The 24,360-nt window shown below is 40.9% G+C and overlaps 1 long non-coding RNA gene across 1 annotated transcript in view; it reads left to right on the forward strand.

The window, feature by feature from the left end:
- LOC104846501 (uncharacterized) overlaps positions 1-24,360 on the forward strand; it is a 55,785-nt gene that overhangs the window by 7,175 nt on the left and 24,250 nt on the right. Inside the window, exons 3-4 of the long non-coding RNA XR_002787391.2 lie at positions 20,556-20,636; positions 23,953-24,009. This is a non-coding gene — a long non-coding RNA (uncharacterized LOC104846501). The remainder of the gene's footprint in view (positions 1-20,555; positions 20,637-23,952; positions 24,010-24,360) is intronic.

Here is a 24,360-nt window from a genome sequence, read left to right on the forward strand (position 1 = left end):
TAATGGTCTGACTGAGACTGGAAGGACCCCAGTGGTCACAGTCCCCAGACCTTCTGTTAGCCCAAGACAGGAACCATTCCCAAAGCCACTCTCCAGACAGGGATTGGACTGGACAGTGGGATAGAAAATGATACTGGTGAAGAATGAGCTTCTTGGATCAAGTAGACACATGAGACTATGTTGGCATCTCCTGTCTGGAGGGAAGATGAGAGGACAGATGGGGTCAGAAGCTGATGGAATGGACACGAAAAGAGAGAGTGGAGGGAAGGAGTGTGCTGTCTCATTAAGGGGAGAGCAATTAGGAGTCTATACCAAGGTGTATATACATTTTTGTATGAGAGACTGACTTGATTTGTAAACTTTCACTTAAAGCACAATAAAAATGAAAGCAGAAATTGATTAAACATGCAATCAAGATGCATTGATAATTAGTGGTGATTGGAATGCAAAAGTTAGAAACAGAGAAGGATTGGTAGCTGGAAGATATGGCCTTGGTGATAGAAATGGTCCCATAGTAAAATTTTGCAAGACCAACGAGTTTCTTCATTGCTAATACCTTTTTCACCAACATAAATGGAAACTATACATGGGGACCTTGCTGGATGCGATACATAGGAATCAAATAGAATACATCTGTGGAAAGAGACAATGGAAAAGCTCAGTATTGTCAGTCAGAATAAGGCCAGTGGCAGACTGTGGAGCATATCATCAATTGCTCATATGCAAGTTTAAGTTGAAACTGAGGAAAATTAGAACAAATCCACAGAGCCAGAGTACTCTCCACCTGAATTTAGAGACCATGTCAAGAATAGATCTGACGTGTTGAACACTAGTGACTGAAGACCAGATGAGTTGTGGAATGACATCAAGAACATCATGAAGAAAGCAAGAGGTCATTAAAAAGATAGGAAAGAAAGAAAAGACCAAAATGGTTGTCAGAAGAGACTCTGAAACGTGCTCTTGAACATTGAGCAGCTAAAGCAAATGGAAGAAATGCCGAAGTAAAGGAGCTGAACAGAAGATTTCAAAGGGCAGCTTGAGAAGACAAAGTGTTGTAATGATACATGCAAAGACCTGGAGATAGAAAACCAAAGGGGGAAGACCACGCTTGGCATTTCTCAAGCTGAAAGAATTGAAGAAAAAATTCAAGCCTCGAATTGCAATATTGAAAAGTTCTATGGGCAAAATACTGAATGATGCAGGAAGCATCAAAAGAAGAGGGAAGGAATTCACAGAGTCACTGTACCAAAAAGACTTGGTTGACATTCAATCATTTCAGGAGGTAGTGTATGATCAAGAACTGAAGGTACTGAAGGAAGAAGTCCAAGCTGTATTGAAGATACTGGCAAAAAACAAGGCTGCAGGAATTGATGGAATACCAATAGAGATGTTTCAACAAAGATGCAGTGCTGGAGATGCTCACTCGTCTGTGCCAAGAAATTTGGAAAACAGCTCTCTGGCCAACCAACTGGAAGAGATCCATATTTATGCCAATTCCAAAGAAAGGTGATCCAACAGAATTCAGAAATATCAAGCAATATCATTAACATCAGACATAAGTAAAATTTTGCTGAAGATGCTTCTCAAAAGCGGTTGCAGCAATACATCGACAGGGAGCTGCTAGAAATTCAAGCCAGATTCAGAAGAGGACGTGGAACGAGGGATATCATTGCTGATGTCAAATAAATCTTGATTGAAGCAGAGAATGCCAGAAAGATATTTACCTGTGTTTATTGACTAAGTGAAAGCATTTGACTTTGTGGATCATAACAAATTATGAATGACACAGTGGAGAATGGAAATTCTAGAACACTTTTGTTCATGCAGAACCTGTACATAGACCAAGAGACAGTCATTTGGACAGAACAAGGGAATACTGTGTGGTTTAAAGTCAGGAAAGGTGTGTGTCAGGGTTGTATGCTTTCACCATACTTATTCAGTGAGCATGCTGAGCCAATAATTTGAGAAGCTAGACTATATGAAGAGGAACGCAGCATCAGGATTGGAGAAAGACTCATTGGACAAAGACCTGCATTATGCAGATGACACAACCTTGCTTGCTGAAGGTAAAGAGGATTTGAAGATCAAGGACTACAGTCTTCAGTATGGATTACACCTCAACGTAAAGAAAACAAAAATACTCATAACCGGCCCAATAAATGACATGATAAATGGAGAAAAGTTTGAAGTTGTCAGAGATCTTGTTTTACTTGGATCTGCAATCACACCCATGGAAGCAGTAGTCAAGAAGTCAAACAACATATTGCATCTGCTGTAAAAGACCTCTTTAAACTATTAAAAAGCAAAGATGTCACTTTAAGGACTAAGGTGCGCCTGTCCCAAGCTATGGTGTTTTCAATCGCCTTGTATGCACGTAAAAGCTGGAGAATGAATAAGGAAGACTGAAGAAGAATTGATGCCTTTGAATTATGGTGTTGGCAAAGAATATTGAATATACCATGGACTGCTAGAAGAATGAACAAATCTGTCTTGGGGGAAGTACAGCCAGAATGCTCCTTAGAGGCAAGGATGGCAAGACTTTGTCTCATATACTTTGGGCATGTTATCAGGAGGGATCAGTCCCTGGAGAAGGATGTCATGCTTGGTAAAGTAGAGGGTCAGCAAAAAAGAGGAAGAGCCTCAACAAGGTGGATTGACTTAGTGGCTGCAACAATGGGCTCAACCATAACAACAGTTGTGAGGATGGTTCAGGACCGGACAGTGTTTCATTCTGTTGTGCATAGTGTCGCTATGAGTTGGAACTGACTCTAACGCTTAACAACCACAACAAATTTGTTTAGGTAAACATATTAATCTTGTCACTAGAATGATATATTTCTCTCAGCCAACAGAGTTCTCAACCCATTATCAGCCCTTGGTCTACAGAATTGGACTTTGAGTTTCAAATGTCCCCAAAAATGAGATTGCAGAATTCTTACTACTGTTGATGTTACAGGGGAACTTGAACGGCAAGGAACCAAACACGAGCCTTACACTATCTAGAAGTGGAAGAACAGGGAACAACTGAGTCTAGAAAGTCAATTAGAAATAAACTATATTTATATAACGTTATCCAGGAATTAAGCTTTATTGAGCTTCCGTGTGAAGCTAAATGGGATAAAATTCAAAATTACTTTAGAGGAGAGACCAAAAAATGCTGTGTTTCTGGATCAATAAGAGAGACTTGTTAAATAGCAATAAAAACACGTCCTATTTTCACTCTCTCAAAATCACATAAGATGAAAACCATTTAATAATAAGATTTACACTTAAATGTTGTAGATTTATAAAATATTATTCTAAGGCCCTTCACATTTCTTGGCAGACAAAAAGAATTATTGCAGTGTTTCCGGATTATTTTATTGGACTTCTTAACAACAGCAAAAATAATTATCCTACCTGCGAATAGAATAACATGGAAGCCATTAATTTATAAGATGAATATTTAGATAATCTAAAGCTATAAAACATCATTCTAAAATTATAATCCTATAAAGCTTCCGTTTGAACCACTGTGTCATTGAGAAAAAGAAATAAGAAATAGTTTAGTAGAGAGAAAAAAAATTATCTTGCTGTAGTTCTGGGTCTCCAGAAGTAGACTCATTACAAGGTAGGATCAACTTAGAAGGTGACTTATTTTGTGTTCAGGTTATGTGGACAGAAAGCTGAATTCAGTGCTTAAAGACATTTCTTGTTGTCAGTGGAGGATGTGCTGGGCCAGCAAAGACCCTCGGTGGAGAGGTGCCCTGAGGAGGTTTTCCTCCCTTTGCAGAATGGGGATCCCCTCCTCAAGAACTGCACGTGTGAACAAGGAGATGTGCCCGAGACTGTTCATTGCAAACAGTGTTTAAAATAGAAAAATACTGAAAACAACCCAAATATTCTTCAAAAGAAGAATGGATATATAATGTGTTGTATCTTCATATAATGGAATACAGTGGTGAAAATGACCTAGAGTTACATGCTTGAGTATGAATAAATACGAAAAATATGAAGTTGAGTTCAAAAGCAACATTCATAATGGTGTGCTAATTTCACAAATATTGAAAATAATACTATTCAATGCTTATGGGTACATAAATGCACAGTAAACGTGTAAAAGCATGCATGGGGAGAATAAACACTGAACTCAAACTCTGGTTTCCCCTGGGGAGGAAGGTGAGGAGTCAGGCCAGAGAGCCTGAACTCTGTCACGGTTTATTTCTCAGGGAAAGAAGAGCTGAGGCAAATATGACATAATGTCAATATTTGATAAAGGCTGGTGATAAGACCATGCGTACTAATTATATTATGCTTATGCATCTTCATACTAAGCATAAATACTAATTATTATTTTATAATAAAATAAAGATTAAAAAGAATGAAAGAGTTGGAGGTAAGAAGGAGAAAACAGAGGATACAGACTCCTGTTTGGAGAAGCTTGATTATCAATAAAAACAAAAACAAACCAGTTGCCATGGAGTCAATTCCAACTGTGGAGACCCCATGTGTGTCAGAGTAGAACTGTGTTCCATAGGGTTTTCAATGGCTGGTTTTTTGGAAGTAGACTGCCAGGCCTTTCTTCCAAGGTGCCTCTGGGTGGACTTGAACTGCCAACCTTTTGGTTAGCAGCCAAGTGCTTAACTGTTTGCACTACCCACAGGCTCCTGATTATGAATAGAACAAAGGAGATAGATGGTTGCAAGGCTGGTATGGCTGAGTGAGAGTTTGTTTCTGTAGCTTTTTAAAAAAATTTATTTAAGATGACAAAGACTTATGGATCTTGTATTAAATTGCAGGAAAGAAGCCAGTTGAGAAAAAGGTTGAAAACAGTTTTGGATCTTGGAGGCTCAGCTCTTATAAAATTTCCTCAAAAAAAAAAAAAAAAAAGTGTTTTTCCTCTCCATTACACTGCTGTGTTTTTCCTCCCCATTACACTGCTGGTACCTCAAGGAAGGACCAGGGCTGTGTGTGTATGTTTATGAGCAAGCCCACAGTCTGTCCTAAACAAGCACACCATGGATGGATGGATGAGCAAATAGATGAGAAGATCTAGACTCAAAGTGTAATAGTATTAGCATCCTGTGTACGTTAGAGTGGCCACCAGGTGGCAGATGTGACAGTTGGTGATTACCCTTTCAGAGAAAGTTCAGATGGTAGATACCCCCAGGAAGCCTGGTAGTGCAGTAGTTAAGTGCTTGTCTGCTAACCAAAAAATTCATAGTTCGAACTGCTAACCGAAAGGTTGGCACTTGGAACCCACCAGCTGCTCCGTGGGTGAAAGATGTGGCAGTCTGCTTCTGTAAAGATTACAGCCTTGGAAACCCTATGAGGCAGTTCTACTCTTTCCTATAGGGTTGGCTATGAGTCGGAATTGGCTCCACAGCTACAGGTTTGGTTTAGTCTCTCTGCACCCCACCTCCAGACACCATGGGCCTATTTCTCTCTAGAGCACACTTTTTTTTTTTTTTTAATAATATTTTGTGTTTAAGGTGAAAGTTGACACAGCAAATTAGGCTTCCATTTTACAATTCCTACACAAATTATTTGACTCGACGGCATTGGGTTTTTTGGGTACACGAATTATTCAGTGATATTGGTTACATTTTCCACAATATATCATCATTCTTATTTATTCATTCTGGTTGTACTATTTCTGTACTCTAGTTTCCCTGCCCCCCTCCCCCCCTTCTCACCTTTGCCGTAGAGCAGTTTTTGACCATTTGGTCTCACATAGTTGATTTATTAAGGGCTCATTCCTCACTGGTGGTATTCATTGTTTTATGAGCCAATCTATTATTTAGGTAAAAGGTGACCCTCAAGGGTTAATTTTGGTTTAAGGTTTAAAGAGTATCTCAGGGTGATAGTCTCAGCAAGTCCTTTAGTCTCAACTGGTCTAGTAAATCTGGACTTTTTAAGAATTTGAGTTTTGTTCCACATTTTTCTCCCATTCTAGTACACTTCATCTATTGTGACCCTAATCAGAAGTCAGTAGTGGTAACAGCACCATCTAGTTCTTCTAGTCTCAGGGTGGATGAGGCCATGGTTCATGTAGGCTATTAGTCCTGTAGACTACTTTCTTCTCTGAGTCTTTGGCTTTCTTCTTTCTCTTTTGTTCTAGACAAGTAGAGACCCATAGTTGTATCTTAGATGGCTACTCACAAGCTTCTAAGACCCCAGATGCTACTCACTATATTGGGGTACAGAATATATACTTTATAAACTATATTATGCCAGTTATCTGTGTTGTCCCATGAGACTATGGCCCTAAGCCTTCAAACCCAGAAAACCATCTTATGAGAAGATTTGGTTATATCTAAGAAGTATTCATAACTGTGTGTTTTATGTGGTTTATTATATATATGGATATGCATGCATGAGTTGGTTGATGTTCAGCCATTTCAGGAAGTAGCGTATGATTAAGAACTGATGATACTGAAGGAAGAAGTCCAAGCTGCACAGAAGGAATTGGTGAAAAACAAGGCTCCAGAAATTGACAGAATGCCAATTGAGATGTTTCAACAAATGGAGGCAGTGTTGGAGGTGCTCACTCATCTATGCCAAGAAATTTGGAAGACAGCTACCTGGCTAACCACCTAGAAGAGATCCATATTTGCACCCATTCCAAAGAAAGGTGATCAAATAGAATGCGGAAATTATTGAAAAATATCATTAATATCACATACAAGTAAAACTTTGCTGAAGCTCATTCAAAAGTGGTTGCAGTCAATTGGTCTCAACCCACCTGGAGCAAAGGAGAATGAAGAACACCAAGGTCACACGATAACTAAGAGCCCAAGAGACAGAAAGGGCCACATGAACCAGAGACCTACATCATCCTGAGACCAGAAGAACTAGTTGGTGCCCAGCCACAATGGATGACTGCCCTGACAGGGAGCACAACAGAGAACCCATGAGGGAGCAGGAGATCAGTGGGATACAGACCCCAAATTCTCATAAAAAGACCATACTTAATGGTCTGACTGAGACTAGAGGAATGCCGGCGGCCGTGGTCCCCAGACCTTCTGTTGGCACAGGACAGGAACCATCCCCAAAGACAACTCATCAGACACAAAAGGGACTGGACAGTGGGTAGGAGAAAGATGCTGATGAAGAGTGAGCTAATTATATCAGGTGGACACTTGAGACTGTGTTGGCATCTCCTGTCTGGAGGGGGGATGGGAGGATAGAGAGAGTTGGAAGCTGGCAAAATTGTCACGAAAGGAGAGACTGGAAGGGCTGACTCATTAGGGGGAGAGCAAGTGGAAGTACGGAGTAAGATGTATATAAACTTATATGTGACAGACTGACTTGATTTGTAAACGTTCACTTGAAGCTCAATAAAAGTTAATAAAAAAAAAAAAAGTGGTTGCAGAAGTACATTGACAGGGAACTGCCAGAAATTCAAGCCAGATTCAGAAGAGTGTAGAGAACGAGGGATATCATTGCTGATGTCAGATGGATTCTGGCTGAAAGCGGAGAGTACCAGAAAGATGTTTACTTTTGTTTTATTGACTATGCAAAGGCATTCGACTGTGTGGATCAGAACAAATTATGGATAACACCGTGGAGAATGGGGATTCCAGGACACTTAATTGCGGAACCTGTACATAGACCAAGAAGCAGTTGTTTGAAAAGAACAAGGGGAAACTGCATGGTTTAAGATCGAGAAAGGTGTGAGTCAGGATTGCATCCTTTCACCATATTTATTCAATCTGTATGTTGAGCAAATAAGCTGAGAAGCTGGACTATATGAAGAAGAATGGGGCATCAGGATTGGAGGAAGACTCATCAACAACCTGCAATATGCAGATGACACAACCTTCCTTGCTGAAAGCGAAGAGGACTTGAAACACTAATGAAGATCAAAGACTACGGCCTTCAGTATGGATTATACCTCAAGATAAAGAAAACAAAAATCCTCACAACTGGCCCAATAAGCAACATCAGGATAAACAGAGTAAAGATTGACGTCAAAGATTTCATTTTACTTGGGTCCACAATCAACACCCATGGAAGCAGCAGTCGGGAAATCAAATGACATGTGGCACTGGGCACATCTGTTGCAGAAGACCTCTTTATCATGTTAAAAAGCAAATATGTCCCTTTGAGAACTAAGGTGTACTTGACCTAAGCCATGATATTTTCAACTGCCTCATATGCATGCTAATGCTGGACAATGAATAAGGAAGACTGAAGAAGAATTGATGCCTTTAAATTATGGTGTTAGTGAAGAATATTGAATATACCGTGGACTGCCAAAAGAATGAACAAGTCTGTTTTGGAAGAAATACAGCCAGAGTACTCCTTGAAAGCAAGGATGTTGCGACTTTGTCTCACGTACTGTGGACATGCTGTGAGGAGGGACCAGTGTCTGGAGAAAGATATCATGCTTGGTAGAGTAGAAGGTCAGCAAAAAAGAGGAAGACCCTTGATGAGATGGATTAAGACTGTAGCTGCAACAATGGGCTCAAACGTGATGATTGTGAGGGTGGCGCAGGACCAGGCACTGTTTCCTTCTGCTGTATATAGGGTCGCTATGAGTTGGGACTGACTCGATGGCACCTAACAACGTATGCATGCACACACACTTGCATGTACATATGCCTATGTTGTTGTTGTTGTTAGGTGCCATCAAGCGGTTTCCAACTCATAGTAACCCTATGGACAACAAAGTGAAAGACTGCCTGGCCTTGCACCATCCTCACAATTGTTGATACGTTTGAGCCCATTGTAGCAACCACTGTGTTAGCCCATCTCATTGAAGGCCTATAGATTGTCTATGTACACATACGTATGTACCCACATATTCATATCCATACACATATATGCCTATGTACATATTTGTGAAACCACACATATTTTTTGGTTGTTGATGTTGCAAAATTATATTTGTCATATCTTTTATCAAAAACATCCTTTTTGCTTGTGCACTCCTTAGTGACATCATTTACCTTGGTCAAGTTGTGTGCAGCGCGATGGTGCCTTTCCCATCACCAAAGATAAAAAGTGTCTGCTATCTCCAGAGTGCTTCCTCCTGGCGCCCCCACCCATCCCTGGTGATGACCAATGAGCGTTGGTCTCTGTACATCTATCTATTCTTGTCTTCCTATAAAAGTGCCGTCATATAATGTTTGTCCTTTTGTGGTTGGCTTATTTCACTCCGGATAATGTCCTCCAGATTTATCCACAAGATGTTTGGAGAATTCCTTATTATTCTTTATGGCTGCATAGTATTCCATTGTATATATGTTCCACATTTTGTTTATCCATCCATTGATGGGCGATTAGGTTGTTCCCATCTTTTTGCTATTGTGAGTAATGCTGCAGTAAGCATAAGTGTGCATATGCAGAGCACTCTCACTCCATGCTCTGCCAGGTACTAGCACAGAGCAAGCCCAAAGGTTCGGGTTCTGCAGCTCAGCAGCAGCTGGCCAGGGGCTGAGATGTTAGTCTCCACTCCTGACACATACTCCTAGTATCTTGGGCGTGTGCCTTGAAACTTCCCCTTGCTTGGCCTGAGGGATGGAGAGAAGCCTCTACTTTAAATATACTCACTCTCCATATAACTCTCTTCAAAGAAACGGACTCACTCTGAAGAGTCTCTAGCCTTTTTATGGCTCATTTTCTTTCTTCATATATGGCAAGAAGTGGGAGGTGGGCTAAAGGGCACAGGACTCGTTTTACTGCCTCTTAGGGAGTTTTTCATGGATGGTCTAGCATCTTGCTTTGAATGGAGGTATATTATATTCTAGGCTTCGAGCCTCTCCAAAACTCCAAATTTATTTTTTAAAACTTTTGCTATTCTCTTAGTCTATTATACAATAACTAGGTAATTATAATTGTAGATAATTATCAATTATATTTAATAATAATTAGAGAATAAAAAAGAGCTCTTGGCAGTGAAAAAATAATAGCTGAAATTACAAAATCAATAGAAGAGCTGGAAGACAGAGCTAAGGAAATGTCCGGGAAGTGAGACATCCTCATGGAAAGAAGACAGCTGTTGTTATCTGCGGTCAGGTCTGCTCTGACTCATGACAACGTTATACGTAACAGGATGAAATGGTGATCAGTCCTGGGCCACCCTCATGATTGTTAGCGTGTTTGAGTGCAGTCAGATAATATTCTGTAATCTTTTTCCAGCCACTACTTCCATTTCTATTCCTTTAATAGAAACTTCCTCCCTATTGTATAATGCACCAATTTTCTAATCAATCCTCTGAAATAGAGACACCCTCCTTCCAGCCCAGCATTTCAATATACTCAAAAGTAGGATTTCTTGTTTTGCCCCACTGCCTCTTCCCAATCCTGGATTCAGTACTATTGCTCAAAGTAACCTTGACTCTGAAGCCCTTACTAAGAGCTGATACTAGTTGTCTACTCCATATTTATACATGTGTGTTTTAAACTCAGCAGGTGCAAAACTAAATTCGATAGCTTTCCACCTCAACCTGCTTGTCCCTCTTTTTTCCTGTCTGAGCTTATAGCTTGACATGTACCCGCTGGCCCCAGGCATGAATGGGCAGCAGGGTATTTTGACTTTCCAAACCATCCACTTTAGCGGAATGGAAAGCTGGTCGCCTGGATGGGAAGCTAAACACCACCCCCTAGAGGTTCCTTGACTGCTTTGCATAGACCAACCTCAGAACTTCAGGGGGTATCAGCTGGTGGTGCAATAGTTAAGTGCTCTGCTGCTAACCAAAAGGTCAGTGGCTTTAACCCAACAGCTGCTCCATGCAGAAAAGACCTGGCGATCTGCTTCTGTAAAGGTTACAGCCTAGGAAACCGTACGGAGCAGTTCTACTGTGTCCTGTAGGGTCACTATAAGCTGGAATCAACTTGACTGCACAAAACAATGACAATGACAGCCACATGCCCTGATTTCTCTTGGTTCCTGGTATCTGATGGGAAGAATTTGAACTATTTCTACAATTTGGGTTCAGATGGAGCTGACACATTGAAACGGGACTTGATGGACACCAAGCCAAAAGAAGGAACAACGAACTCTCTGAAAGAAAATCACCAAACATAGGAAGATTTTGGCAATATTGGTCATATTTGGCAGTAAAGCAAGCTTTTAGGAGAGTGAAATGACAATATTTACCATGTGAAGCTCTGTGTGGGAATCGTCCATGGGAGGGGGATTCTCCCTTTTCCCTCCCTTTTGCCTGTGTGTCCTATGATCCATAGGGTTTTATTGGCTGATTTTTGGAAGTAGATCACCAGGCCTTTCTTCCTACCCTGTCTTACTCTGGAAGCTCTGCTGAAATCCCTTTAGCATCATAGCAACATACAACATCCATTGAGAGAGCATGAGGTGCATTGGCCAGCGATCAAACCCAGGTCTCCCACATGGGAGATGAGAATTCTACCATTGAATCAACATTGCCGCCACTTGGATCTTAAGCCAAAAAACCTAACCTGTGGCCATCAAGTCGATTTCAACCCATAACGACCCTATAGGACAGAGTAGAATTGCCTCACAGGGTTTCCAAGGCTGTGATCTTTGTAGTAGTAGACTGCCAAATCCTTCTCTCATGGAGCAGCTTCTGGGTTCAAACCACTGACCTTTAGGTTAGCAGCTGAGTGCATAACCAGTGCGCCCCCAGGGCTTTGATCTTAACCCACCTTATATAGGTCACTAGGAAATGAGCTGCAGTTTGCCAGTCTCGAGTTTATTCCAGGCATCCATATGATTGCTTGCTTTATCATATCTACTGACTTTGATCCCAGTCAGTGGGCAGAACCAGCTCTTGAGCATCAAACTCAACTTAAACTATATTTTCACAATTATAGCTAAACTCCTCCATATTTGGAGCTTATTAGATTTTGAGTTCCTTCACACCTAATTTTTATACACCTTATTTTACATTCTGTTTTCTTAATATCATCAGTGTAAGTTGGGGGACCCTTTGGAGCCATGATGGTGCAGTGGTTTAAGTGCTCGACTGCTAACTGGAAGGTCGGCAGTTCGAAGCTACGAGCCATTCTGTGGCAGAAAGATGTGGCAGTGTGCTTCCGTGAAGATTACAGCCTTGGAAACCTTGTGGGGCAGTTCTACTCTGTCCTATAGGGTTGATATTAGTTGGAATCAACTCTATGACAACGAGTTAGGTTTTGGTTTTGGGGGCCCTTTGCCATAGCAACTTGTTGTGGCAGGTACAGTCCAGCCTTGCCTGAAATCTTAACTAAAGTCAAGCCCCCGGTGGGTACTCGGTTCACCTCACTTTGGTGGCTTCAAGAGTGCAAACATTCTGCTATTGTCTCCTCCTGACTTCTTCTATTTCTCTACAAGGTCTTATTGACCTCTACTCATTATCCTCAATTCAATGACTTCCCCCTTTCTCATTCTGTTTACTAGCCTTGAAACATTTCCCTGCCTCTCATGCAATAACTTCCCCCCCACCCCTTGATTAATGCTGCTGACTTACAGTGTCTTATTCGTGTCTGTATCCCCAGTGCCTAGCGGTAGGTTTTCAATGACAGGTTTTTTAAATTATAGGTTTTGAAATGAATCAAAGAGTGAAGGAATATCATCTTCACCTATCAACTTCCAAGACACTCCCACCCTCTTTCACGGCTTTAGCCTTGATTCATGGTTTCTTTTCCTTACCGTCTCTTGCTCACATCCTCCATGACTTCAACACCCATGAAATCCTTCCAACACCTTGACCTCAATGTTCCTTGACTTCTCCTAAGGGAATGAACTGAATGACTGCCAAGTTCTGTTCCGTCTTGCATCTCTCCTCAGTTTTTCTCTCCCACAATTTTTATTGCCTCTCCCCAAGATAATAACACTACCTTCTAGTAACTTCATCTCCGGACACAGCCACCAGATTTATCATCTGAACAACATAGCCCCCTGGCTTAAAAATCTTTAATGGTTTCTCATTTTATTAAAAATAAAGCCTGTGGGTTGTAAGTCTCCTCTTCACAATCTGGTCCCAACATACCTCCTTCGCCTAACCTCTCACAGCCACCTTAGGCTTCTCACATCTTCTCAAACTCACTTGGAAGTTTCCTGGTTCTTTGCTTTGGCTTATACTATTCTCTCCCCTAGAATTGCACTTGCATTCCCTCCAGGCTTCATCTCAGCCAACTGAAATTGTGCCCATCATCCTAGAACCACTTCTTATGCCACTTTCTCCCATGAAACATTCCTTAATGATTCAACAGAATCAATCTCTGGAGCCTCTGTAACTGCAATACACTTTGCTGTTATGTCTATTATAGCATTAATTAGTACAGGTAATACTGTACAGCCCACGGAAGCAGCAGTCAAGAAATCAAACGACACATTGCAGTGGGCAAATTGCTGCAGAAGACCTCTTTAATGAGGACTAAGGTGTGTCTGAACCCAAGTCATGGTGTTTTCAATCCCCTCATATGCGTGCAAAAGCTGGACAATGAATAAGGAAGACAGAAGAAGAATTGATGCCTTTGAATTATGGTGTTGGCAAAGAATATTAAATATACCATGGACTGCCAGAAGAATGAACAAATCTGTCTTGGAAGAAGTACAGCCAGAGTATTTCTTAGAAGCAAGGATGGTGAAACTTCATCTCACATACTTTGGACATGTTATCAGGAGGGACCAGTTCCTGGAGAAAGACATCATGCTTGGTAAAGTAGAGGATCAGCAAAAAAATAGGAAGAACCTCAGTGAGATGGATTGACACAGCGGCTTAACAATGGACTCAAACATAGCAATGATTGTGAGGATGGTGCAGGACCAGGCAGTGTTTTGTTCTATTGTACGCAGGGTTGCTATGAGTCGGAACTGACTTGACCGTACCTAACAACAACAACAACAATACTATACCTCCCTCCCTGCCTTTGTACACACATTGAGGACCTCTTTGCTCCATTTCTGTATTCCTCACAGACTACCACACAGTGCCTGGCATGTAATACACACCCAAGAATTGTTAGATGAATTGAAATTCAAGGAGCTATCCCTGACTGTGATTTAGGTCTAGCATCTTGTAGAAATAGGCAAAGGCAATGCATATCTACTCCCTTAGGGACACTGCCTCATAATTATTTTAAAAGTTTTCTATTTTATCAAAGAGCCTTAGAAATGGCTTCTTTTCAAAGCTCCACGAAAGTATTATTTTTCTAATTAATTATTGTAGAAGGGTAACTATTGCATAAATCAATTCCGAACTTAGTTTGATCGTGATGGCTAATGAAATAGATTGGAGATCTAGAGCTCTGAAGAGAATGTTTTCAGATGAATAATATATTTTATTTGTCAGCAGTCCTCAGGCTCAATTTGTGCTGAAATTAACTGAAAATGAATTGCAAATAATCGTCAGCTCATTGTCAGTCCCCGTTTCTAAGGCCCCGAATAGATAGAATGACGAAAGGCAATTTCGTTTTTCTTCGTAATTGCTTCTGGATAATACCAGAGCCTTTGAAAAGGAGCACGAGCCTGTGCATTTTGAAAATGCAAAGCCTGGGTTGAATACGAAAATTCTCAATGTGTCAGATGGAGCAGAATGAACATTTTTAGGGTCCTTTACAGTCTGTTCCACTAAAATCATCTACAATAGGTAACATGATTTTGGACTTGAGATATGAAAAGCACTGTTTTTTGTGTCAACAGTGATAATTAGGATGGGGATCTGAGTTCAGTGAGCTTCACGATAATTCTGAAAGGGGTTAAAAACAATAAAGCTTCTTTCAAATGATATGAGGAGTCAGTGGAGGTTTGCGAGGTGTTTTAAAATTACCAGAGAAGAGAATAATCTATTGCCAATGAAGATGAATGAGCTCCTGAGGAACAAATGCAGAGGGTGAGCAGATAATAGTGAAGGCAGAAAATAAAACTTCGCAAAAGGCGGATATAAGGCAACAGCCTCAGCTCTCTGTCATCTATACTTTATTCTAAAAATGAATTAAGATAAAGGAGATGATTGCTCGTTTTAATGCCATTGTTGGGTTGTTGTTAGGTACCCTAGAGTCGTTTCCAACTCATAGCTACACTATAGGATAGAGTAGAACTGCCCCACAGGGTTTCCGAGGAGTGGCTGGTGGATTTGAACTGCTGACCTTTTGGTTAGCAGCTGAGCTCTTAACCACTACACTACCAGGGCTCCTTAATGTCATAGTAATAGTAAAAAATACTTAAGCGATGTGTCGTCAGACTCCAGATCATGGTTTTCTAAAGCGTGTTCTATGGAATAATATCTTGACTTACTAATAGTATTCAGCCCACAAAAGAGCTCCCTGGTTGTAGTAAGTTTGGAAATGCTGTGGATGGTTTCTGCCTCTTAGAGAACCGTAAAGCACATGAACATAGAAAAGGTCCTGAGAAGTCTTACAATAGAGAAATTTTTGAGCTTTGTTTGACCAAGTATTTCTCAAGAAATTTCACTACAGACATCAGTTTGTGCCTCACAGAGCACTAACATTCCCATGGAAGCCCGTCTGTGCAATAGTACACTAGATGGCCATGTCGGCTACTTATGCAAAATGGTCTGTACGTTTAGGGGTTCTCCACCCCCAGAAGTTGGATCTGAATAAGATTTAACTGTATAATGGTGTGAGTATGCCAGAGACTGACTCAGTGGACACTGTTGTCTTGTACAGAATAGGCAGGAAAAGTGAGGGGCGAAATTATGATATATATTAAATCAATGGATCCCCTAAGTACAAAGTAGAAGAAAAAAGTATTGCTATAGAGACCATAGGATGTTAGCTCAGCCAGGAGAAAAAGTACCTGGACTGAGCATACACTGTTTTTAAAGTAATCAGTGATGTGTCTCCTGCTTGAAAGCCCCTCCTTAGGTCCGAGAGCTGAGTGCAACATCCTTACCATGGACAACAAGTGGCTGCCTGCTCTGGCCCAAGCCCGCTCCGTCATGTTTATCTGACACCACTCCCTCTTGTTGCTCACTGTCTTTAGTCTTTCTGACATTCTTTCAAATCTTCTAGATGTCAAGCACTTTCTCACCTCAGCACCTCCTGTAGGCTAGTCTCCATGTGAAACTTTCTTTGCCATTTATTCTTCTGACTTCCTTGGGGAAGCCTTCCTGGACCCCCAGATGAGATCAAGTCTTCTTATGGAGCACTGTAGTTTTTCTTGGTAGCACTTACTGCAAATGATTAATTATATGGAGGAATATTTGTTAACATTGTACTGAAGTATAACCAAAAACCCAAACCAAACCAATTGCCATCAAGTTGATTCCGATTCACAGTGACCCCATGTGTTTCAGAATAGAACTGTGCTCCATAGGGTTTTCAATAAAATGCAAGGCTTAGGATAGGGATCTGAGTCCACTGAGCGTTATGGTAATTCTGAAAGGAGTTAAAAACAATAAAGTTTCTTCCAAATAATATGAGAAGTCAGTGGAGGTTTGCTGCAGTCTTTTGGAAGCTGATCACCAGGCCTTTATTCCGAGGTACCTCTAGGTGGATTCAAATTGCCAACCTTTTGGTTAGTAGCCAAGTGCTTGACTTTTATGCCATCTGGGAGCCATATTGAGGTATAACATACACCCAGTGCTGTGCCTAATCTCGAATTTTTACATGCATATAAACCTGAGGGACCACGTGAAATAAGCTATAGAATATATCTAGCATCCCAGAAGGCTCCCAGTCTATACTGCTCCCACCCCCAAATGATTCTTTCTTTTAACTTTTATCACCATAGGTCAGTTTTCCTGTTCTTGAACTTCTTATACATACGGTATATCTTCTTCTGCATTTGGCTTCTTCTTTTACTTTCTTAGTAATATTTTATTATGGTTAAGGTGAAGGTTTATACAGCAAATTAAGTTTCCATTTAACAATTTCTACACAAATTATTCAGTGATATTGGTTACGTTTTCCACAATATGTCATCATTCTCATCTATTCTGTTCTGGCTGTACCATTTCCACTACTCTAGTTTTTCTGCCCTCTTACCTTGTCATCTTTGCTTTAGAGTAGTTTTTGACCATTTGGTCTCATATAGATGATTTTTTAAAGGAGCTCATTACTCACGGATGATATTCCTTGCTTTATGAGCCGATCTGTTATTTAGCTAAAAGGTGACCCCAAGGGATAATTCTAGTTTACGGTTTAAAGAATATCTCAGGGTGGTAGTCTCGGGGGTCCTCTAATCTCAACAAGTCTAGTAAGCCTGGACTTTTTAAGAATTTGAGCTCTGTTCCACATTTTTCCCCTGTTTTATCAGGATCCATCTATGGTGGCTGTGGTCAGAACAGTCGGTAGTGGTAGCTGGGCACCATCTAGCTCTTCTCATCTCCTGTAGACTTATTTCTTCTCTGAGTCTTCGGTTTCCTTGTTTATCTTTTGCTCTGGACAAGTAGAGATCAATAGATGTATCTTAGATGGCTGCCTGCAAACTGTTAAGGCCCCAGATACTACTCATCACATTGGGATATGGAACATACACTTTATGAACTATATTATGCTAATTGACTGAGTTGTCCCATGAAATTATGGTCCTAAGCCTTCAAACTCAGAAAACCAATCTTGGGAGGTGTTTGTTTATGTCTAAGAAGTATCCATAACTGTGTTGCCTAAGAGGTTTATTATATACATGGATATACATGCATGTACACACACACCTGTATGTACACATGCCTATAGATACACCTATCTGTGCACACGTATTCACACCCACACAGTTACATGCCTATATACATATTTGTGTAACTACACATATTTTTTGGTTGTTGTTGGTGTTATTGTGAAATTATTTTTGTCCTATCCTTTACCAAAAACATCCTTTTCTGTTGTGCACTCTTTAGTGACATTTACCTTGGTAAACATTGAAGCTACCTTTCCTATCACCAAAAATAACAAGTGTCTACTATCTTGAGAGTGCTTCACCTTCTGCCCGCCACCCATCCCTGGTAACCACCAATGAATGCTGGTCTCTGTGTGTATGTGTATGTGTATGTATATATTTTTGTCTTCTTACAAAAGTACAATCATACAATATTTGTCTTTTGTTACTGGGTTTTTTCATTCAGCATAATGTCCTCCAAATTCATCCATGCTATGTTTCAAAGACTAATTATTATTTTTTATGGCTGCCTAGTATTCCATGTTTGGTGTCTTTTTGTTCACCCTTATAGCTGTGCGATCTATCTGCATTGTTGTGTGTATATCGGTATTTTTTAAATTGCTGTAGAATTCCGTTTTATGAATACACCACAATTTATCTATTCTGAATACTTGGGACTGTCAATCTCTCTAGAATGTAAACTCGATGAAGCCACAGAGACTGTGTCTGTCTGGGTGACTGGCATGTCCGTGGTCCTAGCACAGTGCCTGACGTAGGGTAATAGGGTCGGAGCCCAGAATTTGTGTTGAAAATTAAATTTTTTAAATGTTTTGGGGGTTGGTGTTAATCCTTTTTATAAACTAACACAATCTTCTCTTTTTGTGCATGATGACTCGGGACCTGAGATGTTAAAACAAATCTATCTATCTGTCTATCTGTCTATCTATCTGTCTGTCTACCTGCCTATCTACCTGCCTGCCTATCTGCCTGCCTGCCTATCTGCCTGCCTACCTATCTGCCTGCCTGCCTATCTGCCTGCCTATCTATCTATCTATCTATCTATCTATCTATCTATCTATCTATCTATCTATCTATCTATCTATCTATCTGTCATCTATCTATCCATCTATCTATCTATCTATCTACCTGTGGTAGAATGCTTGTCTTTCATGAAGGAGGCCTGGGTTCAATTCCCGGCCAATGCACTTCCTGTGTAACCATCACTTGTCTTTTAGTGAAGCCTTGTGTGTTGCTATAATGCTGACCAGACTAAGATAGATTAGGAAGAAAAGCCTGGAATCTCCTTCTGAAAATAAGCCAATGAAAACTCTAGGAATCACAAGGGTCCAACCCACAACCGATCATGGACATGGTGGGGTGCGGGGGGAGGGACTCCACCTCACCAGAACCACAGGGAATGAACAGGATTACTATGGAGTAGGAAAGAAGTGCATCACTGTCTTAGTCATCTAGTGCTGCTATAACAGAAATACCACAAGTGGATGGCTTTAACAAAGAGAAGTTTATTCTCTCATAGTTCAGTGGGCTAGAAGTCTGAATTCAGGGCACTGGCTCCAGGGGCAGGCTTCCTCTCTCTGACTGCTCTGGAGGAAGGTCCTTGTCATCAGTCTTCCCTTGGTCTGGGAGCATCTCAGCACAGGAACCTGAGATCCAAAGGACACGCTCCGCTCCTGGCACTGCCTTCTTGGTGGTATGAGGTTCCCATGTCTCTCTCCTCACTTCTCTCTTTTATATTTCAAAAGAGATTGGCTTAAGACACTATCTAATCTTGTAGACCTCATCAATATAACTGCCACTAATCCATCTTATTACCTCACAGTGATAGGATTTACAACATATAGGGAAATCACATCAGATGACAAAGGTAGACAATCATACGATCATACAAGGGAATCATGACCTAGCCAAGTTGACAGATATTTTGGGGGGACAAAATTCAAACCACGACAATCACCAAAGGAAGGGTGAGTTGGGTAAGGGCTGGAGAGGGAAGGAAATATTGTGCTCAGCTCTGAGAATTTGGATTGAGGAGATCTGGATTCAGGATACCAGGGCTGCCATCTGACTCTTTAGGGTTCTTGTCTCAAATATGTAAAATGAGGGGCTTGGACTTCTAAGGCATCCCAGTGTCATGGATTGAATTATGTCCCCCCCTCCCCCCAAAATATGTGTATCAACTTGGTTAGGCCATGATTCCCAGTATTGTGTGGTTGTCCTCATTTTGTGATTGTAATTTTATGTTGAGAGGATTAGGGTGGGATTGTAAGACCACCCTTACTCAGGTCACCTCCCTGATCCAAGGTAAAGGGAGTTTCCCTGGGGTGTGACCTGCCACCTTTTATATGTCAAGAGATAAAAGGAAAGGGAAGCAAGCAGAGTGGGGGACCTCATGCCACCAAGAAAGCAGCATCAGGAGCAGAACATGTCCTTTGGACCTTGGGTCCCTGTGCCTGAGAGGCTCCTCGACCAGGGGAAGATTGAGGACAAGGACCTTCCTCCAGAGCCGACAGAGAGAGAAAGCCTTCCCCTGGAGCTGACATCTTGAATTTGGACTTCTAGCCTACTTTACCATGAGGAGATAAATTTCTCTTTGTTAAAGCCATCCACTTGTGGTATTTCTGTTATGGCAGCACTAGATGACTAACACACCCAGCTACCATAATCTTTAGCCCAACTCTATGAAAAATGGACATATAAAACAGAACCCTTTGATGGTGCCTCTGGACACAGTCTGAAAAGCAGTAGAGCATGGTGACAGCACAGTCTGAATTCAGATCACTTGGGTTCAAATTTGTCATATGTCCATCCTCACAGGGCCTGCCTTGTGAGAATGCGAACTGTGCAGCCTCACAGGGCCCTGTACTCACAGGGCCTTGTGCTTGGTTTAATGCTCTGCTGTTGCTATCTTGAAATTCTTAATGATTTTATCTTGAGGCTTACGTTTTGTAAATGAAGTCCATTGGTACACTGGAGCACACCTGTGAGCAGAGAAAGATAATCACAGTATGTGTGTCCTATTCACTTACAGAGTTAGTGACTCCCCAGGAGCACAGAATTCCAGTGGACCCAGAAGGCATGGAGGTTTAGCGAGACTCAAAGCAAGTACAAGGTAAGCATGTTACATTTACAACTGATTTTCCGTTCCAACCAGAGCTTGCTTCAAATGTAAAATGAAGGCAATGGTAGTGTAAGAAACACGACTGACCAAGGACTCTATCATATACTTTCTCATGTTGTTTCCCTGTATTAGCCAACGATGTCTGCTGAAAATGATGACAAAGGAGGGAAGGGAAAGATAGGGGAACCCACAGTTCCTTCTCCTTTCAGCCCTTCCTGACCTACCAGTAAGCCAAAGGTAGAGGGAGTTGGTAGGATGTACAGATATCAAGTGATAAAAATAGTTGAGTTAGTTTTGTGCATTGTTTCTACTTTTTGGAGAACCAAAATACACATGCTCATGTGAGCTACAAAGCAACGAATCATGCAATTTTGGTTATTCTGCCTACCAGTTAAATGCTCCTATGTGAAAAAGGAAGAGAGAAGAATTGATACATCCAAATTGTAGTGTTGGTGAAGAATAGTGAATATACTGTGGACCACTAGAAGAATGAACAAATCAGGCTTAGAGGAAATACACCTAGAATGCTCCTTAGATTCAAGGATAGTGTGACTTTAGCTCACTTCACTTTGGATGCATCATCAGGAAAGACCAATAGCAAGGAAAAGACATCATGTCTGGTAAAGTAGCACCGTTATAACCATTGCTGTGTAGTCGATTCTGACTCATAAGAGGACAGAGGAGAACTACCCCACAGGGTTTCCAAGGCTATAAATCTTTATGGAAGCAGACTGCCACACTTTCCTCCTGTGGAGCAGCTGGTGGGTTCAAACCGATGGCCTTTTGGTTAGCAGATAAGCGAGAAACCCTCAACAATGAGCTCAAACATACCAAGGATTATGAAAATGGCACAGGACCGGGCAGCATTTTGTTCTGTTACACATAAGGTCATCCTAGGTCAGAGGTGAATAAATGACAACTAACAACAACAAATACATGCATTTCAAACTGGCATTGCACGATATAAAGATGAATGTAAAATTCATGCTAGTAATTTAAATTTTGTTTGTTGTTGTCGTTGTTAGGTGCCGTTGAGTCGGTTCCGACTCATAGCTACCCTATACACAACAGAACGAAACACTGCCTGGTCCTGCGCCATCCTCACAATCGTTGTTATGCTTGAGCTCATTGTTGCAGCCACCATGTCAATCCACCTCATTGAGGGTCTTCCTCTTTTCCACTGACCCTGTACTTTGCCGAGCATGATGTCCTTCTCCAGGGACTCATCCCTCCTGACAACATGTCCAAAGTATGTAAGACACAGTCTCACCATCCTTGCCTCTAAGGAGCATTCTGGCCGCACTTCCTCCAAGACAGATTTGTTCGTTCTTTTGGCAGTCTGTGGTATATTCAATGTTTTTCGCCAGCACCACAATTCAAAGGCGTGAACTCTTCTTTGGTCTTCCTTATTCATTGTCCACCTTTCACATGCATATGATGCGATTGAAAATACCATGGCTTGGGTCAGACACACCTTAGTCCTCAGGGTGACATCTTTGCTCTTCAACACTTTGAAGAGGTCCTTTGCAGCAGATTTGCCCAATGCAATGCGTCTTTTGATTTCTTGACTGCTGCTTCCACGGCCGTTGATTGTGGATCCAAGTAAAATGAAATCCTTGACAACTTTAATCTTTTCTCCGTTTATCATGATGTTGCTTATTGGGCCAGTTGTGAGGATTTTTGTTTTCTTTATGTTGAGGTGTAATCCATACTGAAGGCTATGATCTTTGATCTTCAATAGTAAGTGCTTCAAGTCCTCTTCACTTTCAGAAAGCAAGGTTGTGTCATCTGCATAAGGCAGGTTGTTAATGAGTCTTACTCCAATCCTGATGCCCCATTCTCCAGCTTCTCGTATTATTTGTTCAGCATACAGATTAAATAGGTCTGGTGAAAGAACACAACCCTGACGCACACCTTTCCTGACTTTAAACCAATCAGTATCCCCTTGTTCTGTCCAAACAACTGCCTCTTGATCCACGTAAAGGTTCCTCATGAGCACAATTAAGTGTTCTGGAATTCCCATTCTTCGCAGTGTTATCCATAGTTTGTTATGATCCACACTTTTATTTGCTTAGAACAACATTAAACAGCAAATAAAAACACCATAATAAGTTGATAGACTGTAGAAGAAAGAAAAAACTTTATATTTCAGGATATGTCATTATGCTTTTTTTTTTCCTGCTCTTTGAACAAGGAGCCCTGCATTTTCATTTTTTACTGGGTCACACAAATTATGTAGCCACCTCTGCTTCAGCAAATTATTAGGTCTCTCAGCATCTCAGTTTCCTCATTTGTAGATCAGGTCCAATAACAGTGACTTCCTCATTCGTTTGTTGCAAGAATGAACAGTGGTTGGTGCTTAGTCATCACTCAACAAATGTGCGCTTTTATTGTAAAGATGAGTTAGGATCAAGAAAATCTTCAGGATCACTTGATCTTAATCCCCCTTAATGATGGATTTACATAAACCAAATTAGTCAGCTAATTCTATCCCCTATTCTTTTCCTGGAGCCCTGGTGGCACAGTGGTTAAGAGCTACGGCTGCTAACCAAACATGGGCAGTTCAAATCTACCAGCCACTCCTTTGAAACCCTATAGGGCAGTTCTACTCTGTCCTCTAGGGTCATTATGAGTTGGAATTGACTCGACGGCAATGGGTTTTTTATTCTTTTCCTAGGTTGCGGTAGTTTGATACGGTTTCATCAATGGGCTTAATTTTCCCCTTAGGTGATACGTTAAAATTAATTAACAGAATACTTTATATAAACAGTAGCTGGGCCAATAAAGTTAAGAAAAATTTATCAGGAGGAGAGCAGAAAGGTTCAAACTTTTTCAATCCAAAATGAAAGCTGAGAGGTAAAAATCAAGCCATTGTTTAGGTGAAAAAGCAGGGGGGGCAAAAGACACTTTCCACTTCCCACCAACAGATGGCAATATAGCTAAGCAAATGGAGTACAACGTTCGTGAGAGGAATTCTGTCATAAAGTAGGAGGGAGCAAGGCTATAAACAATGTATGGAAAACAATGAATATTTTAATTAGGTGTTAATAACCGAATATTGAATCCTTGTTTTCCACCTAGCTTACAGCCGTGTTATGACAGCTAATTAATAAGTGATTGTAAAGGAAATGATTAATTATTTATAGTAATAATTACAGTAGCTTACAAGCTTGTAATCATAAAGTGGTTTTCAAAAACAGATGGAGGCAAAGTAAGTTATTATTCTGTTGTTAGGGAAATATTGTAGTACCTGTTTGGGGGGATGATTTTTATTTTTGTTTCACATTTTTTTTGGTTTGTTAAACAGGCACCATCACACATTCGTTCCATCAAGTTTCATTCCAGCCATGGAATATAAAATCACGTATGTGTATTTTCTTAAAGGATTCTTTGTCATACTTATTTGAAATTATGTGCATGAGGGTAAACATGAACGCCTCCTTGTGTGGGGGAACTTTCTAGAAAGATGTCAACCATTGAACAAACCGAGACAAAACCCTGGACCAGAAGATAAAGCCTTCCCCTTAAGCCTCTGTCTCTAGTGCCTGATTCTCATATATAAAAACAAAACTGAAAAGCAAGCGTATAATTCCCAACTTCTCCTCCTCCTTCTCATTCCATATTTCAAGTCTCTTTGAACTGCCTCATGCCGTCACGATTTAATGAAATCCCTAGCTCTGGAAGGAAGCCACGAAAGATATTTCAAGACCTTTAC

This window comes from Loxodonta africana, chromosome 6 (genome assembly GCF_030014295.1).
Source record: "Loxodonta africana isolate mLoxAfr1 chromosome 6, mLoxAfr1.hap2, whole genome shotgun sequence".
Classification (NCBI taxonomy): domain Eukaryota; kingdom Metazoa; phylum Chordata; class Mammalia; order Proboscidea; family Elephantidae; genus Loxodonta; species Loxodonta africana.